Consider the following 18,324-nt stretch of genomic DNA (forward strand, 5'->3'; position numbering starts at 1 on the left):
ATGGCAAGAGATTAACACTAGCACCAAGGTCTAAAAGAGCATTACCCGTAATTTTTTCTCCTATCTTGCATGATATTGTAGGACTTCCTGGATCTTTGAGCTTGACTGGAGCTTGCTGATGGATAATAGATGTTGTTTGTCCTTTTTTCTTTGAGCAAGAAACATAGGAAAAGGTGCCTTTGGTACAAACACATCAGCATGTGTCTGCTCTTCTTTCTCTTTGGCATTCTTGCATATCTTGTCTTGGTTGTCTTGACAAATGGGAGTTGAAAGGATTTCCCCCACTTCCTTTCGAACTTCATTTGAAATCTTAACTGATTGCTCTGTAGCAATGTCATCATGAGAAGGTAAGTCAACCTTGTTGTCTATCTTCAATCTTGATCTGAGAGTAGTAACTGAGTTAACATGATCATGGAGGTGATCGATTACTAGAAGTTGTCCCAATGTGGCATACATCTTCACTCTTCGATATTGGTTCCAATAAGCTAGGTTGAGTGGCTTGTGTCTTTACGGAATAAAAGCGGTGAGTGAGTTAATCGACCTTAGCCTCTAGATACTCCATTCTAGAACATTGACTTGCCCGAGATTGCCGGAGATTGAGTTGAGACGTGCAAGAAGCTCTAGAACACTTTCAAACTTCTGATTTTTCGTGATAGCAAGGTAATTGCATTCTCGAGGTTGGCGGAGTCGCGGCATAATTTCTCCTAGGATCAGGCACTAACTCTCCACTTGTATTGGAATTTTGTTGAGAGTATAATTGTTGTTGAGGGACCAACTGTGAAACTTGACTTGTGTGTGGAATATAACTTTGATCTTGAGAACACGGGGGTCCAAAGATTCGTCTCCAATATAATTACCTTGAAAGTTATTACCACCTTGGTTGGGCCTCTGAAATGAGTTTATATTGTACTCTCCAACTGATACATGTTGATAGTAACCAGGACATTCTAGAGTTGCATGAGAAGTGTCCGAATAGACTTCGCAGTATTGGCTAGCTTGCATGACTGGGAGAGATTTAGCTTGAGACTTGTTGAACTTGGGGGGACTCATAGAGAACTGATTAAATTTCTTACTCAGAGTTTCAATCCTGGTGGCCAGGTTGGCCAATGCAGACTTTAGTTCTTGATCTGATTGTTCATGTGCTTGGTAACCAAATTGCTTTGGCTCCCCCTCCATTCTAGCGACATCCTCGTTGCTAGTAGTCCATTGTTGTGTTTCTTCAGCTAAATTCTCGAGAAAGTTGTAAGCTTCCTCTCCACCCATTGATGTAAACTTGCCTTTGTGCATTGACTGTATCATCTGCTTGTTCATCATCGAGAGTCCTCGATAGAAAAAATGAGCAAGTATGCTCTTATCATAACCATGATGTGGACATGAGACTAGCAGATTATTGAATTTCTCCCAGCTTTGATGATATTCTTCAGTCACTTTTCCTTTGAAATTGCTGATAGCTTGCTGCATGGCATCTGTCTTCTGGGGTGGGTAGAACTTGTTCATAAATTTTGTTCTCAACTTCTCCCAGTTGTCTATTGAATTGATTGGCTGTGCAGTTAACCATTCAGATGTTTTACCTTCTAGTGAGAGCGGAAAAAGAATCAACTTGATACTCTCATCTTTGATATTCTGGTTCTTGAAAGTTCTGAGGACTGATAGAAATTTGTTCATGTGAACATATGGCTGAACATTGTCTGAACCATTGAACTTTAGAAGCATAGAGATTACTGATGCTCTAAGCTCAAACTGGTTAGATTCTGTCTCTGGAAAAATAATACTGCTGGGTGGGTCTCCAATGATTGGCGAATAGAAATCGCTCAGCTTCTTCCTCTGTTGTGCTTGCATGGGTGAGATAGCTTCAGGATTATTGGTGTCCAAAACACCTCCATCATTGCTTGCGGCCATTGTATCAATCTCGTTAGTATTCTTGTGAGTCGGTTGTTAAACCTTGTCCACTGTTGTGTTCTTACTAGACGATGATATGGACGACGGGGCATACACTAGAAAATTCTATGCGAAAAAAAAAAACTATCCTACTATGCTTGAATGCAATTAAACTAATATGCAACTATTCTAAATTATACTAGAATGTAAAACTACTTTTCTTCAACTAGGTTGGGCTTTGCAGCTAGTATCTCGCCTGTTGTCTAAAGCTGTCTCTTCTAGGGTTATGGTGAATCACTTGGATTGCTTAAATACCAGTGCCCACAAACGATAGTCCGTTTGTCAAGATTCAGACAAGAAACACTAGAGTTTGATTTTTCGCTGTGTTGGCTTACAACTTCAATTGTTGAAAAGATCCTAAATGCAATTATACTATAAAGCAATAAAACTAAACTATGATGCAACTATACTAAGAAAGCAATAAAAAGAATGAAGATTCGACTAACCTGGATGGTAGATCTTGTCTTCGAGATGTCCTTCAAGCTTCTCTCTTTCTCAAAAGGTTGGATGATGCGGCTAAAATTACCTCAATATCCAAAGTTCTAATCTTGAAAGAAAACCTTAAACATAAACAACTTAAAACGGCAGCGGCACCATTTGACACTGCCTTGGGCTACAAATAATTATATCCCAGGCAGGGCACCATTTGACACTGCCTTCTTTTTTGTATTTATAGATGGTATATGGATGATGTAGATAGATGATGATCGTTGAACAAATAGAAGCATATCAAAACCTAATTATCCCTCAATAAGTAAAGGATGAGTAGGGTATTGTTCCACTTTTAAGTGTATGTTTATATGAAGAACAGGACTGGAAAGGTGGTTTGAGGGATTAAAAACTATGATTATATATTTTAGATTCTAATGCTAAACTAAACTAAACTATTGAGAATTTATAAAAAAAAGGGAATTCAAGAGATTAGAATCCACCAATACTTTTGATTCAATAACCTTTTCCTTCATGGTTATTCTCACAAGTAGACTACAATTAGGCAATCGAGCGAGTGTCGATGCCCTCTTAGACGAAACATCGTTTAACAAATAACTCTACTTAAGGTTGTTCCTATGTTCATGTTACTAGTATCTTCTTTCCTTTTATGTGAGCTTGAGCAGCTATTCAATGAATCACCATCTAAGGCAAACACAAGGAATACTTCCCTTACTCTAAAACACTACACAACTAGAAGAAAAGTAGAGAATAATAGTATAATATTCAATTACAATAAATAAAACCCTGTTCTAGCATGATATTCGATTGCAATAAATAAAAGCATGTCACTAGCAAATATTCAATTGTAATAAATAAAACCCTAAACTAGCATGATATTCGATTGCAATAAATAAAAACCTTAATCTATACTTCCATCCCCTGGTCTGGGCAATGGAACTAATAACTAAAAACATAAAGAACTAACCTGATTGAAGAACACCATGAACCAGAAGAATCATTAAACCTTAAGCACCGGCTTCATCTTCTCCCTTGAAGGAGAAGATTATCCTTCCATAAAGAAGGAAGAACACGAAGAACGAGAAGAAGAAGAGTTGAAGAACATAAGACTAGAAAGACTAATTTATTAAGACTCAGCTAGTTAAAACCGATCTTTTATTATTAATCTCTCTCTGCCTCAAGTTCTGGAGACAAGAATATAAGTGAATTGGCAAATTACATGAGGCACTTAGGTTCTCTATTTATAGGGGTTACAATGAGCTCTAGAAGCATTCCAAACCGTCATTTGTTTCCTAATACAAATAGACTTCTTTCAGAGTCCAACTTCATGTCCAAAACTGAGAAGAAATTGGCTACAGTGTCGATTCATGCGTCTGGACTCATTATCCATGTGTCTCAGACTCAAGCAATGAGTCTAGACTCACGATCTATGTGTCCCAGATGCGAGCATTGAGTCCAGACTCACGATCCATGAGTCTCAGACTTAGAAGTCTATTTTCCCTATTTTGCTCCATCCTTCTATCCTCTTTTGCGGGCTTTGGTCCAAGCAACGAATCTTTGGCCTTGGGATTCCAAATAGGCTTTAAAATAGTTCCAAGTCGCATCTTTAATAGCCTCAATTCCTTGGCCTTCTCCATGATTGTCCACGGGCCTCCCATGTGATCTTTAATGCTCCGAATTGCTCCGTTTTACCCTTTTTTTCTCTAATATTCTACAAAACTCTCTTTTTCACCTGTAGAATCTTAAAACACAACTTTTAAACACTATTAGTCCACTAAAATGGGTAAACAAGAGGCATGATCGAGGGTTAAATAGCACTTTTTGAGCACTTATCAATATCCTAGGTTCGATCACCAAATGGTAAGAGATTTACCTTAGCAGCTACCAACCAAATACAGATATATATATATTCCCAATGATAAAAAGTATGTTCACAAACCTTGAGTTATGGATACAGTTCTAGGGTTGCATCCTTGAAAATCCTAGCGACGATGATCCCAATAAGCAGGGGAATGGGTACAAGTTGCATTTTCCTTTCATGTGCACAATATGGCAACTCACTCAATGAGGTAAGTGCAACTAACCCTACAGACAAGTATTTGGCAACAACATAGACAAGGCCAAGCATGAGTTCAAGGAAGTTCTCCAGTGCTTCTGGCCAATGAAAACTCCAGACTTGCTGAGGTAAGCTTTTCCAAACTTTTTCATTCACTTTAAACATTCAATTTCCAGTTCATTCCCGTATAAAGTTTACCTGATATTTTTCATGTTCAAATTTTGCAAGAATTTTTGTGGACAAAAAATATAATGTGATTTCAGTATAGGGAAACTATACTTAAAGAATACAAATGGTAAAAGTAAGAGTGATTTTGAGTTATCCCCCCAAACTTATGTCGCGTGTTTAACCCCCAAAATTTGAATCATCACAATTAGACCCCTAATCTGTGTCTCAGACCTCTAAAAACATTGTTCATTTTTTCTATAATAGCCAAACTACCCTTTCAAGAAAATTGCGATGATTCAAATTGAAAATGAACAGTCTTTATTCAGCTTGCTTAACAAGGAAGTTAGGTTTATGCTCCATATAAGTGATCACAACTGATAAGAGCCCAAAACTGTAGTTTTAACCCCTTAACAATCATACTTTTAGACCAATTATGTGAGTAATAAATAAGAGTTAATACTGATTACGTGTTTTTATGTATTTCAGGCAGTAAAGTCAATTATGTGCAGAACTGTGCCACTTTTATGAGATAAAGGAGCAAGGGTTGGTTGCTAAGAAGTTCTATGAGTAAAGGCCAAGATTTGAGGAGAAAAAGCCTTTCTAAAGCCCGGTGAAAGCTGAAAAGTCAAAGTCAATGTGGGCAGAAACATCACACATAGTTAGCAGAACTTCCGAAGGCCATATCTTTGGACTCAAACCTCGGAATTGGGTCTACCTTATGTCAAAACGACCATCTCGGGAAGAGCTTTCCAATGGTCCAAGCCTTGACCCAATCAGATGAGCATAAGTGGACGAAAAGTCTGTTAAATCCAAATCCAGCTGAAGAGCCCTTTTCGGACTGAAAGAATTGGGTTTTGGGCCCGATTTTCCGGCCCAAAACATGGCACCAAGCCCATACACGATTTTTGGATCTGAAGCATATAAAAACAAAAGCTTAGCTCTTTGTTAAGGGTAGATAGTTAGACCTAGATTAGAAATTTGATTAGTTAGCTTCCATTAATTAGTTTTTGAACTTAGTTTTAGAATTTCAATTTGTTAATTAATTAGTTTTTCATATCTTGTTTTAGATCTAGTTTCATGTTTAATTAATTACTTTAGAACAAAGTAGATTATTAATTTAGTATTTGAATCATTGTTTTATTATTCATTAGATTAATAAAATAGTATTCTTGGTAATCTAGTTTCATTTTCCATTTACTTATTTAGTTCAATTCTTAGATTCAATTATTTGTCTTTATTAGATTGAATAGATTCTTGCATGAGTAGTTTCCATTTGAGTTTAAATAAGCAAAGTTTTAATCTTTTTATCATGACTTGTTTAATTTCAATTGAAAATGATAGTGTTATGATTCTCGGCTAAACTTCCATTAGCGGGGGTTGAAACACCTTGATGAAACTTGAATTCGATTAGCGTAGAGTAGTCGTAATTTCCTTTCCACTCTAGAAACAATTAGTTCACCATGAGAATGGGTTTGATCGTTCACATGCTAGTTATGAATTGGTAGAAATGCCATGTGTAATTAGGGATTAGGAAGAACCAATTGTTCATGGAAGCAGCTCATTCGATTACTTAATTAAATTCGTCGTTAGTAAATTAAGTCGAGTTAAGGTAGAATCAATCCCCCTAATTCCTTATCATTTAATCAACATAGTATTTATGTAGTTGAATTATCGTATCTTGTTAGTATAAATTGAATCCGTAGTATAAATCGTAAATCTCTCACTCTCATTAGACTTAAAAAAATACTAATTAGGTTATGAAACGCCACATGCTAAAGAACTAGGAGTGGAACGAATCATCTACTCTACTATATCTCAATAGGATTGAGAGTAGAATCTTTGATAAGTAAACATAGCATAAAGTTAAATTCTAGTTTTACTAGCGGTTAGAGACTTTGCGCGAGCTTTATTTATTAGTAAAACTAGCGTTTTTCATTTTTATCAACAACACTCTTGCCTTACTTCACTATTATACTCTCTTGATCATCGTCTACACTTTCAGAGAAAAAAAAAAAGCTGATCGAACTCAGTAAGTCACTTTTCTTTTATTTTATGTTCATACTATTTTTCTAGCATGGTGTGTTGTACATGCAAGATAATTACTTGGAAATTGTTTTGGTTTTATGAGTGTTTTTGTCTTTAAAGTCATGATCGTACACTTTTATACTGTAATAAATCGTTAGTATCAAAGAACTAGTGTGTTGGGATTATGATATGCTATGTTTTGGAATATGAAAAAGCAGCTTCTGAATTGATTTTGATCTTTAGAGTTTGGACTGGGTGATTAGTGATGGCTCTTAGTTAGGTAAAGTTAGTGCTTCTCTTCATTTTGATTTTAACATTAATTGATTGATTCAAAGATATAATATGCAATTAAACTGGATTGATTCAAAGATATAATTGCATGCAACCCCACTATGCAGGCGTCACCGACCATGACAACGTAGGAAGAAGGCGCTGGCTTGACACTAATCCATTCTCCTTTCTTGTAAGAAAATTGAAAGGGTAGTTTGGACATTATGGAAAAAATAAACAGTGTTTTTAGAGGTCTGAGACAGATTGGGGGTCTAATTGTGATGATTCAAATTTTGGGTAAACACAAAACGCGACATAAGTTTGGGGGGATAACTCAAAAAAACCCTAAAAGTAATGACTCAGACTCCCCTATCCACAACTGACATGGATTTATTTCCTTTCTCTGTGAGCAACACAACATCTGATATTTAACAAAAGACACATATACAAGATAATCTACAAGCTAATATGAATGAAACTGTAACGACATTTCAATATTTGGAACGCTAGAAACCTCAATTTCAACAATTTATTGTTTGTTTTTCTTTCCTCTATTAATTCTGTGTGGTTTATATTTCCTAAGAACATGCTAGGAATGAGCTGGAGAAATTTGACCTTGCTAATAACCGTAATAGGCGCTCATGGAAGCCACTAAAGTTGGAGAAGTTAATTTAAGAGCTTTTTTACTATCAACTTCTAGGACTTTTATCTCCAATTCTGGAATTATAGGAGTTCTAATCATCCATGTAACTGTATGGATAGCTACACCTGTTGTCACCCCCACCTATGTATGATCAATATTTTAAAAGTTCATATCATTTATGAAGTATTTTTATTAACTTTAATAGGTGCTTATTGAAATGGATTCTATAAACTAACTTCTACCTATATTTGCATGGTTGCTTTTGCATTAGTAGTTACCTAATTCTCTCTACCTTGCCAATCTCTTTGTTCGTTGCTTTCTCCAATGAGAGCTCCCATCAATCCAGTCGTTTAGGTACACCATATTCTAAGCTCTTTCACGCTTTTTATAATAATTTTTCACTCTGTTTGTCATTTCTAAATGGAGGATACATTCTACCTCAAATCTGATCAACATATTCAAGAAGTTTGTATTGATATCAACATATTAAAAAGATGTCTTCATTTTCTCCATATCTCTTCATGGTTGATAAGCATTTTGACACAAAATTTCTTCTTATCAACTTGAATTGTTAGTGGTGATCATGTATAGCTCAGGGTAAGGCTCTTTCCCCACTCACTCTTTTTCCACTTTCTTCTTGAAATTGGTTGTAGGCATGGGCAATTTAATGTGACAACAAATGTTCCTAATTTCCTAAGTTACATTAACACTAACACGTGTGTCCATTTCCGACACGGATATAAAGTGTATTACACGGAAAAATATAAAAAATTATAATATATTACATACAATATGTGTTTGTATGTGTCCGAGAATGTGATATGTAAACTAGAGCTCTGAGAATGTGATATGTAGTTCGTGTTTTAACTAACCGAGTCGAAGTAACCAAATCAGGCGCTCACTACCTACCCCTAGTAACTTTCATGTATGTGTGTTATAAACATTTATTCTCACCACATTTTCAACCCTGGAGTTGCTCATCTATTTGTTGCTGTATGTATGTATTGTAGGCCAAAAGTTTTTGATAATGCAAACAACAACGTAAAAATGATGTGATCTAGACTAAAGTGGAAAGTGACAACTCAGTAATTGCTTGAATCAATTGTTACGACATGCTTATAAACCATCAAATTATTAATAGGTGATCTATGAGAGTAACGTTAGCTTGAACGGAGATAAGAAAAAGGTGTGACTGGACACATTCTGGATAAATGTGTAGCATTAATCACTTCAGACATGTATCTCTTTAGACGATTCAACTATTAACACCTTGAATCGTGATTTTTTCCATTTTTTTCCTAGGTGAAAGATTAATATGACTCGATCCTATTTTTTAACACCCAGTTGCTTGGGTTGCTTGGGTTGTTCTTTAATTTTCACTAAAGTCAGTTTAGTCAGCCAAATAAGAATATGAAGGTCCAAGTCATCCCTTCTGAAGCCCTTATTCTTCGCAACACCAAACCATTCCCTCACAGCTGAGTCAAAAAATGCCTACTTTGTAAGAACAACCACGTCATTCGTAGCGTAGACCTTCTAAACAACTCCTTATCTAACACATTTCACATTTGTCAATCTCTAGCCTTTGAAAGCTATCCTAATCCTCTTATCTTCAGTTCTTAGACAATTAGAAGTCTTATACAATTAAAAGTCTAAAACTAACACAAGACTGAGAGTCTTAGAAGTCTTAGAACTCTATTACTAATTTACTACTATAACTCTCTCAATACCTACGAAGCTTTATCCAAAAAAACAACTATAAATAACAAACAAACACCGTACTCCACTAATCTCCAAAGCTTCTCTCCTCCAAACAAAGGTATTATTAGAAAACGAAACTACTATATATATAAATTCTACGATTTATCAAAATATTTTTACAGTTTCTAAATTCTTCTTTTGTATATTGCAGGTTATTCTATAATTCCAGAAAACAATCATACAGGTACAACATTTTCCTCTTATTTACAAAATTTATAAAGTAACATATCATATTAAATTACAAAAATTAGTTGAAATAATTACCTTATTATGTATTTGTTCTGCTTAGGCTAACTTTATTCTGCAAAATTATATTTTGTCCAACCTGTAACAAGTTCAACTAAAATAAATCTTAATTTTCACGACGAATACATTAATGTAAATTATCATTAGCTAACATAAAAAACAATGGTGTAATCATAATTAGTAGAGTGCATAAATTTAAAGAACCATCAACATCATATTGTACAACTCTGTGGAATATATTAAATATCATAAGTTTACCTTTGATATATATTTTTTTGACATTTATTATTATTAAATATTGTAGGATATGGATTACGAATATAAATACTCTACGCCACAAAAAAAAAATGCTTGAGGAAATACTTGATTCACTTCACATAAAAGAAGCAACTTACACCTCAAAATTTGAAGACAATCTACATATATCTCAAGTTACCATATTTGATGACTCCAAAACATAAATCATATCTGGAATTCCATCAACTACAAAAGAAAAGTCTGAAAACTCAACATGGAGTGCAATCAATTACCTAAAAGACAAAAACCTTTTTGAAATTTAAGACTTCAACTACAAGGAGCTGAATGAAAAATGCCAAGAGATTGAAGAACAACAAAATTAATTCTCAGAACTACGTAAACTAATACTATCATTATGGGCGAAAAAAAAACTACAAGAAGAAGAAATGATAAAGCTCCGTCAAGGGATAAAAGACTCGAGGAAGAGAAAGCAATATGTTATAGATTTATGCATTGACGAAAATAATTGCTAATTCATACAACATTTATGATTAATTTATTATTGCAAGCAAAATTTGTTTCTTTCTCAAAGTTGTTTTGTTTATTTTTCATATTTTATTTTATTGGTTTACACCTACTTGGCAATGTGTTTTGTTTAATTCCATTTTTGTTCTTTGGTTATGCCTATTTTGAGATCTTATATATTTAGACAATATATGTTGATTCAATACCGTACCACTGTCTTCTGATTCATTTTATGTGTGGAAAAATTAAACAAAAAATTTTTACAGGTCAACTACATGGAGAGTCGAGATGACGATGGAAATTGTAACGGAAACATTCATCAAGAGTGAATCTCCACTACAACATTATGCAATCACACTTGCATAGAAAAAAATTGATATATCTATTAAATTAGAACATAATCGATTGCACTACTACACAATGAAGAAAAATTCAATTCTAAAAGAAGACTACATCGGATTATCAAATGTGCAGGAAGATATATTCTCAAAAGAAGAGATGGAATATCTCAAGGCAATTATGAAGAGGTAATGGGAATAGTCTTTAGAATTAGTTTAGTTATTTTAATATTGTTAGTGAATATTTATTTGATCTTGCTTAAGTATCAACAATTTTATTATATAACCTGATTATTTTTCACAACAGGAAGTCAAAGCAAAGAATAAATAGCCATAAAAAACTATTACAAAATAAAAGGGTGGAAATGAGTTGATCAATACACTTACATTTCAATTCGACCAAATTCATTAGTTAAGATCCACAACAAACATTCACTTTTCTCCATATCTCCATCCAACTAAAGCAAATTGAATATAAATATCAATATCTAAACCAATGCACAAGGAAATTATATACCAATACAGAAAAACAAAAAATGGAAACAGAGATCGGTTTGCCAAATAAGCAAGTCAATACACTTACATTTCAATAGCAGAGAAATTCAATGGCGAATCTCTTACAGAAGTTATGAGGCCTTCCATAGCAAGAATAAGGTACCGTGTCACCAGATTGCCATAATACATGATTCTACCCATGCGTGGATTTACAAAGAACAATTTCTGGGTAGAAAAAACCCCTACAATTGGTGAGTATTTACTATTTACCCTTCTTCCATATAATTAAGAAATGGATTGTCCTTAACTCTCGCCTTCCAAATTTGTTTAAGAATGTAGCTCTTTGTAAACTTCAATATTATATTGCATTTTCTATCAAATTGCTTTCAAAAGTCCTTCAGCATAGAGAAGCATGTTACTACAATCCTACACAAAGTTTAGCACATTTACTTAAATATATTTTTTATACTCAACGACATTTTTAAGAGATTAAGCTTATTTATGGGGATTTAATTATAGGCATGTTAAGTAAATTTTAATTATAGCTATTCAGGATTTAATCTATGTTTCTCATGTAAATATTGAAATATAATGGCCAGGTGAGATTCAAGTATGAATTGTTTCGCTTTCGTATGCTTGGGGGAAACGTGTAATTGGCGTATTACAAGTCAATTGAAACTTAAGGTGACCATGGTAACGACCGCAGCTTAATCTGTTTTACTAAAGCAACTACTCTAATGACTCGATGGATCACCTTGGAGATTGGAAGTTGGCAGCCTATAAAGTGGATAATCATTTAGTCCATTGCAATTGGACAGGAGTTTGGTGCAACTCAAATGGTGTAGTCGAGAAGCTTGATCTTTCCTACATGAATCTCAGTGGCCACATTACTGATGACATCAAGCTTTGACGACAAGATATCTGTTCGTAAAAAAGTAATGCAAATTTTCTTTGTTAAGTAGGAGTTGTTTATATATGCAAATGAAGATGGAAAGAATAAAGAGTATGTTGAAATATCCAAATATGATGGTGGTTGACCCAGTTGGACGCTCTGGAGGCTTGGTGTTGTTGTTCAAAGACAACATTGATCTGGAATTTCTGGTTTCGGAACATCTGATAATGTTATTACAAGTAAGTTTCATAACTTCATAAATAATGATGATTGGTTCATTTCATGTGTGTATTGTAATTGTTTCAGCAAGATTTGCCAAAACACACCAGTTAGGTCGGAAGTGATATTTTCGGAAGAGATTGCGGAGGGGATGGTTATTGTTGAGAGTTGAGACTGGACTTCGGTTTGAAGTTGCCTACATACCCAAATATTGTATTGTCTTGGGATCAAGTCTCGATTGCGTAGTTCTGGAAAAATGACAAAAGTTGGATTTTATAGGTAGGATTGGTGATAGTTACTTCCTCGTTCTCCAATATTCCAATCGTGGGATGAAGTTGGAGAACTGGCGGGAGAACTGTCCAATCATGGGATGAAGTTGGAGAGTTGGCGGGACAACTGTCAGCTTGTGGGATGAAGTTAGAGAACTGGCGGGAGAGCTGTCAGCTCGTGGGATGAAGTTGGAGAACTGGCGGGACAACTGTCAACTCGTGGGATGAAGTTGGAGAACTGGCGGGAGAGCTGTCAGCTCGTGGGATGAAGTTGGAGAACTGGCGGGAGATGAAGTTGGAGAACTGGCGGGACAACTGTCAGCTCGTGGGATGAAGTTGGAGAACTGGCGGGAGAACTGTCGTGGGATGTAGTTGGTAGAAGTTGTTTGACTCGCAAAACATGTGTGCAATTGATATTGATTTTACGTGTAGGTATGTAGGCTTTGAGCATGGGCTTTTTGTAGATAAGCTCTGAGTGTGGGCTTTTTTGTAGCAAAGCTCTGAGCATGGGCTCTGAGCATTGGCTTTTTGTAAATAAGCTCTGAGCATGGGCTCTGAGCGTGGGCTTTTTTGTAGCAAAGCTCTGAGCATGGGCTCTGAGCGTGGACTTTATATTGAATTGGGCTTGTATTGGGCCACATTTGTGGGGGCTAGAACAGTAATCCAGTTGCATCTAGGAGAAAAATTGTTTAGGATCAACTTAGAATTGTAGGAAATACTGTTGTCGATCATTGGGTGTTATGGACGGATTTTAATGCAATTCTTACTTCTTAGTGCCGATGAAAAATGTGGTGGTGATGTTTTGAATTTAAAATCTATTGAAGGGGTCCAAGATCTTATCAATGGCCTTAGACTTGCTGATTTGGGTTGTATTGGACTAAAGTTTACTTGGTCCAATAGTAGGTAGGAAGCATCTAATATCAAAGGGTGGATTGATAGGGCTTTTTTATACCACTGAATGGATAGATTATTTCCATAATGCTAAAATATCTCAAAGATAATACTATAGACAAGATGAACTCAATGACTTTAGAATTTTGCCAGGTATAGTTTTTCAAATTACGAATTGCATGAAATTTTTTGTTGTTTATTGCATACGTTGTGATTGATGAATTTGTATTCCAGGATCGAAACTCCTGTACAAAACCATCTGCGACTTTACAAGCGTGTGTTACTTCACTTAAAACCATTTCAATATCTCCATCATTCCCATCAAGTGGTCCTATTCACTGCAATCGGGAAGTTTTGCAATAGATTCTTTACAAATGGATAAACATTCAAATGTACATGAAAAGAAAAACTAATCGAACAAATTTTCTACATTGGCTATAGATGAAAATAATGTTTTTGGTGTTGTTGCAGGTTCTTTTGATCATAGCAAATCAAATAAAAACTATGATAATGGAAAGGCGATGATGTACATGTCCAAAGGGGTTATCTCATCAAACTGTATAGGAATTTGTCAAGGTAATATAATTTTTTAAAAGTGCTAAATGTTGATTTCTATGATTCTTTTTTTCTTAGGAATTATTAAGCAAATTTGGTTTTGGATTATTAGAAGTGAGTATTTTGGATAGACCATGAGCGAGTTTCATAAAAGTAAGGAATAATGGAATATACACATAGCTGCCGTTTTCTGATTAAATGTGGCCTCCAAAAATGGTATGAAGTTACAACTGGATGTGACAAAATCATTAGCTACATGAGCTAATTGTAATGGCATTGGCTATCACATCATTATATCGTTATTTTTTTGCAAAGTGCTGATGTATCACTTCTTTTCCCTGCGTTTGTTTTTCCCTGTGTTTTCTGAGAGACATGTTAGAAGAAATAGAATAGATACGACTGCTTTGGAACATCTCATGTAGTAGAAGTTCTACTTGGGCATTAGGATTATAATTAACAAACATTGGAATATTTTGCAAAATTTTGTGTATGTAGATATATAACTTCCATTGCATTCACTTTGAGTGAATTAGCTTCTAGAGTACAATACAATAAACATATGAATACATGGTTGCAGCCTATTAGTTCATGTATTATGTATAATTTCCAAAAGAGAATTTTGCTTTTACGCATCAAGGAATAGTTCTGGACATCGTCATAAATATAATCCACATGCATTTCCCACCCAACAAACTCTTGGCCAATTTTTTTTTAACTTATTGATTTAGTTAACTAACCGTATGTTGTTGTTATTGCATGCTCTGGAAACCATGGTGTTAGGTATTTATATGTGTGGTATAGATCGATCTATATTGAACTTATTGAGTTAGATTTAATGGCAACTGAAATTTCAGTTTAATGAATTTAGTTCTGTGTTGATGGCAATGAATGCACAATTCCATTTCCTTTTCTTCTATATACGATGTGAATTGCACAATTCAAGATTTAATTGCATGTTCAAATTTGTTGATAATTATGACTGAAATAAATGACCGAAAGGTTGAGCAAGAGACTTTTTAAGAAACTTTTAACCTTTTAATATTGTAAATAAGCACATCCATTATAACTACCGTAATAGTATTTTTGTGAATTAAGTATTCTCCACCTTTGATCTCTCAGTTGCTTTGTTTTCAAGGTGAGACATTTTAAACTGTATTAATTTTCTTTTCCTTTAATAGTTAGCAGGTTTAGTAGATAGTTCATTGCAACATGAATTTTTTTGTGATTTTTAGGCTTGCAAAGGGTGCTCCTACCATATATGGTGAGCAAAGGTACACTATACAATGTTTATAGGTTATCCTTCCCTACTTTAGATGCCATACAATGTCTATTGAGTGTCGATCACAAAGTGTGCTACAACTTTATGGTTGTTGTTAAATTAAATTAACATATTGTGAACCACCATTGAATTTGGACTGGGCACTAAAAGTATCGTTATCAAAGAGTGGTTATGCCCTTAATTTGAATCAAGTATGTATATCCTCTCTTAAGAGTCAGTATGCACTTTCTGATGTGGAGTAGTCCTTGCAACTCTCGATCTGTTGTTCTTAAAGCAGGGTTGATTATCTTCGAAAGCAAGCTGATGTAAGTGTGTTAAGCTTAATCTTTTTTCAAATTGACCTTGAATTTGTGGTGGTTTATATTTTAAGTTGCAACTAACGATGTAAGTTGTTTATATATTGCTATTCTCTTGCCTGATGTCAACTCCTTTGCTTTCACCTGGATAGTATCGTGTCTAGCCTAGTCGAAGATACAAGTGTCCAAAAAAATATTTATGACAACTAGATCTAATAAAACTGTGAAGAAAGTTGATCGAGTTCTTTTTGGTACCGGTTTGAGTGGTACGAGATTCTGGACCTGCAAAGAAAGTAGCCGAGTTAGTGGGGAAAAAGTCATATTTTCCTGAAGAGGAAAGGTCCATGGAGATCTTGGTTTGCCAGATGTTGAGTTTTGATCATGAAGAAGATAAATAGGATAACAAGGTATGATAATCTCTTTGATGAATCTTTTCCTTAGATTGTTGGGGGTAAGCTCTTTTACTTCCCCAGTGATCTGTTTGAAATATCCACTACCTTCAACTTCTCTGTATCTACTTTAGGCATAAATGAAAAGTTTCTTCTTATGTTTTCAGTTTTAAATGTTTTTAATGAAGCTTTACTCAGTAATAAAATTAGTGTATAACAAAGTTTAAGCATGACAACATTGATTTCCTCATGAGACACCCACTTTTGGACTGTTGTTCCTTGACATAATTAAGTTCATCAAACAAGGTCTGTTGACCATGTTCCTGATTTTTATGGTCACTTAGATTGTAGATTTTGCCGTGTGGGTCAGTTGTGACTCATTTATTGATACAGTCTGCAGCAAATATCTTCTGATAATGGGATCCTTACATAGAGATATTGAATTTTTTATTATTTCTCTTTGGTAGTTGTGTGGTATCTACCAAATTTTATTTCCTTCTGTTGCTGTTATAGGATTTGCTTTTGTCTATATGGATGATGAGCAAGATGCCGAGGATGTCAAGACACAGTGATTTGTACATGGAGAGGTTCCAGTCGAGGGATTAATGGAACGAGACGCAATGAGAACCTCCAGTACCCGCCTACAATGAAATATCTTCACTTGCCTAAGTGTGATATCGTCTCTGTAAACCTTCAAGTTTTGATCAATAGATACTAATTTAGTGTTCTAACTTGATTGTAATTTAATTCCAATTTGATTTTGAGTTGTTGGGATATTGTAGGAGATGTGGATTAATGAGGTGTGGATTAGATATGACTATTTTGTATACCACCTTCATTGATCATTCCACTTCACAGTCATTAAGGAATTGTATTGAGCACCTCACTCTATGGTTCATTATATGTAAAATCAAATGACTGTCTTGATTTGCTTGCAACTATTAATCCGTCAAAGGTATGACTATTTTAAATATTGTTGAAAACAATTGGAACCTAGCAATGGATTCTAGAATGACAGAATGTCAGCACAAAAGGACCAATAATTATACTCCCTACTTCATATATTTGAATTCAATTAATCATTATGCAAAGCAAAATACTTTTTTGAAATAAATTCAATATCAATGTATGGGTTTAAACAACACATAAAGGCTTAAAATATGAGAAAGCCCAAACAATAGGACCCAAAATAATCAGCGTGGAAAAAGTAATGTAAAATACAAAGACTTCTAATTATCTGATAAGATTCAGATAACTATATATTTTAGGATAGTATCATTATCTGATAATCATACTTTTCATATGTAATTAAAAAGACTTCTAATTACAGTCAAATTACAAAACAAAATGGACTCTTCACCCTATGAAATATATATATACCAAACACATACGTGCTCAATATATGTTTTTTATTAAACTACTATAATTAAAAAATGCAGGTCATGAATAATCAAACATACAACAAGAAGATCGTGGGGTATGAAACAAAACACAATGTTTCACTGAAGAGTGCACTTACAGAAATTCTCAAAAAAGAAAAGATTTATGAAGAACCAGTTTACAGTTCAATATTTGAGAACTATCAGTACGCAGCGGATGTCGCAATCAATGTGCTTATACTAAGAGAATACCATAAAGATCCAGATTATCCTATCATACAAACATCATTTGGAACATACCAAACCAAGAAAGTCGACTCAGAAAATGTTGCTGCAGGAAATGCCATACACTATCTACAACAAATATACAAGTTTGAAGTACTAGATGTGAACTATAACGAACTCATGACTAGACGTGAAGAGCTCTATGAAGCAAATATTCAAGTAGAAGAACTTCATATGCAGATTAAAGCATTGAAAAAAGATAATGCTTATTTAAAGGGAATAAACGAATACTTGCTTATAGGCGGGCCAAATATGGAAATTGACGACCTAAGCATTCCCGAGTAAATATTCACAACCGATTGGAAGATCAAGTGTTAGGAAAACAATGTGATTAGTAATATTCATGTTTTTAGTTTATGCAGTGAATTTTGTTATTAACATCCTAATAATGTTTATTAATAAATTCCATCTCCTTTGATTGCTCATTTGTTTTGTTTGTAGTTTTACATACACAAGTTACACGACCAGGTATATTAGCTGGAATAGATATATAGACAAGTGTAAGAAATGAAAAAACACCAAAAGCCAATATAACATAACAAAATTGAAAGTAAGCAGAGAGTAGCCCATTTCAAATTGAAAGTAAGCATAGCAGAAGCATAGAGTCGAATTTTATATATTAGAAGGTTACAAGGTCGACTTTTATATATTAGAAGGTTACAAGGAGTGATAATGCCATAAATAAGACCGATCTTCTATGTAAATTTAATGAGTTTGATTT

At 34.5% G+C, this 18,324-nt stretch overlaps 1 long non-coding RNA gene across 2 annotated transcripts; it reads left to right on the plus strand.

Annotated features, from left to right (window-relative positions):
• The first annotated feature begins 13,475 nt into the window (after positions 1–13,475).
• On the plus strand, positions 13,476–16,828 carry LOC147505722 (uncharacterized). Of its 2 annotated transcripts, XR_015220664.1 has the most exons (4): positions 13,476–13,573; positions 13,655–13,812; positions 13,892–15,957; positions 16,453–16,828. It is a non-coding gene; the product is annotated as an uncharacterized LOC147505722 (long non-coding RNA). The 2 variants fall into 2 exon arrangements; XR_015220663.1 differs by having other exon boundaries at positions 13,655–15,957.
• Positions 16,829–18,324: the final 1,496 nt, after the last annotated feature.

The sequence above is a fragment of the Coptis chinensis genome, chromosome 4 (genome assembly GCF_015680905.1).
Source record: "Coptis chinensis isolate HL-2020 chromosome 4, ASM1568090v1, whole genome shotgun sequence".
Classification (NCBI taxonomy): domain Eukaryota; kingdom Viridiplantae; phylum Streptophyta; class Magnoliopsida; order Ranunculales; family Ranunculaceae; genus Coptis; species Coptis chinensis.